Below are 2,500 nucleotides of genomic sequence, written 5' to 3'. Positions count from 1 at the left end.
CCAGGGGCCCGCGCGAACACGCAAGCGTCCGCTCAATTATTCTGCAAACAGGAGGAGGCTGAGCTCCCCTGCACAATACACCTCGAAACCCTCTCAGGTCCCGGCGGCGCGCAGCGCCGTCCTAAGTACTTGGTCGGGTTCGAGAGAGGCGCAATCGCCCGGAGTTAGGCGAGTAGACGCTTTAGGTGCGACCACCCGTGCTCCCAACTGAGCTTGCCGCTGCCGACAGAGGCCCGGGAGCGTGCTGTCGTGGCATTGCCGGCGGGAGACAACACGCGCCACCTACGGTGACCGGCAGCTCCAACGCCAGCGCCACAGAAGGGCAAAGGCCCCACGTGGGTGCCGAAGCGAACTCTCCCAGCACAGCGCACGTGCCAACACGTCTGCACAACTGCGATACAAACCACCAGCGAGAACCGCTGGGGCGACCGAGCAGCAGACGGCGTCGCGGCGCCGAGTGCCGGGCGGCGGCGCATCCTCAACGCACACAGTCCTCAGTCGGACCAGCACACTGCAGATGTCCACCGCGCTTCGCACCGGGCCCGCGAGGACCCACTTTGGCCGCCCGGCGCCGCGCGCAGGGTGCCCCGGCGCGCAGCTGCGCCGCCTGCCGCGTCCGTCGGCCGGCGCGCCTGCCACTGGGCGCCCCCACCAGCCGGCTGTAGCGCGTGCGCCCACGCACCGCGCGGCCAGCACGCCGGGCGGCCCCCCCTCACCGGCCGGGGACGGTCCCACCCAGCCACCGCCGCGTATCGCTTCACACACAGATTTGCCCTTACTGATTTACCTCCAGCAACAACAACCGCACCACAATGGGTTTACCAGTTGTTCATTTGCGTAACGTCACCAGCAAACGTAGACGTCCATCCCAGTTTGCAAATGCAACGATTATTGCATACCTGTCTGTTAGGTGTCACGACACACTACGTCTGCCCACATACACGCAACAAAATGTGCACGACTAGAGAACACGTGGGAGGTGGCCCCCTACGTATGCGATGTCCATTACGAGACCGACTGTCAACCAGCATCTGTACCATGTCGCAGATGTGGAACGCGGTGCACCATGCTATCACACTGTGTGAGAAGAGACGACTACGTTTGAATACACGCGCCACTACATCAACAGACGGCTCATGCTGATCGCCATCCAGGGCGTCCGTTAATCCCACACGTCTCTATGGCGTACCACACTGCAATGTAGCTGTTATGGGGAGACGGCACGTGGCTGAGTGCACAACATTTGGACCGTATGGTTCGCTGTTGTTGGGCGCAGTCGTTGTACGGTCACACATGTGCCACAGCGTATCATGCAGTACATACGGACCTATGTGCAGTACAATGTGAGGGTTAAGCTTACGACATCAGCGGACAGTGGACACAGGCCGTACCACGACGTAGACTGAGCGCTTCGACATGCGAATGCCAGTGAACAGCTGCGAAGGGCATTGAACACGCAAGCACCTGAACGACCAGCGTGCGAAGGCAGGGGGGAGGGTGGGGGCGATGTACATCCTGCAGTCGTCCACATTACAGTGTACAGCGGGAGCATGTAAAAAGTAAGCAACACTTGCGAAGTGTTGAACATGAAACGATACACAAGAGGGTGGGCGGTGCGAGTAGCGAACTATATTCAGAGGGTTGTGGTTAGACAACACTGGATTAATGTAACGTGTCATATGCCAATTACAGAGCAGGTTAAGGCACAACTTGGGTTAGGTTAAGGCACAACGTGGGTTAGGTTAAGGCACAACTTGGGTTAGGTTAAGGCACAACGTGGGTTAGGTTAAGGCACAACGTGGGTTAGGTTAAGGCACAACGTGGGTTAGGTTAAGGCACAACGTGGGTTAGGTTAAGGCACAACGTGGGTTAGGTTAAGGCACAACGTGGGTTAGGTTAAGGCACAACGTGGGTTAGGTTAAGGCACAACGTGGGTTAGGTTAAGGCACAACGTGGGTTAGGTTAAGGCACAACGTGGGTTAGGTTAAGGCACAACGTGGGTTAGGTTAAGGCACAACGTGGGTTAGGTTAAGGCACAACGTGGGTTAGGTTAAGGCACAACGTGGGTTAGGTTAAGGCACAACGTGGGTTAGGTTAAGGCACAACTTGGGTTAGGTTAAGGCACAACTTGGGTTAGGTTAAGGCACAACTTGGGTTAGGTTAAGGCACAACTTGGGTTAGGTTAAGGCACAACTTGGGTTAGGTTAAGGCACAACTTGGGTTAGGTTAAGGCACAACTTGGGTTAGGTTAAGGCACAACTTGGGTTAGGTTAAGGCACAACGTGGGTTAGGTTAAGGCACAACGTGGGTTAGGTTAAGGCACAACGTGGGTTAGGTTAAGGCACAACGTGGGTTAGGTTAAGGCACAACGTGGGTTAGGTTAAGGCACAACGTGGGTTAGGTTAAGGCACAACGTGGGTTAGGTTAAGGCACAACGTGGGTTAGGTTAAGGCACAACGTGGGTTAGGTTAAGGCACAACGTGGTTAGGTTAAGGCACAA

Source organism: Schistocerca cancellata, unplaced genomic scaffold (genome assembly GCF_023864275.1).
Source record: "Schistocerca cancellata isolate TAMUIC-IGC-003103 unplaced genomic scaffold, iqSchCanc2.1 HiC_scaffold_617, whole genome shotgun sequence".
NCBI classification, from domain to species: Eukaryota; Metazoa; Arthropoda; class Insecta; order Orthoptera; family Acrididae; genus Schistocerca; species Schistocerca cancellata.
Note: the sequence above shows the minus strand (reverse complement) of the source record.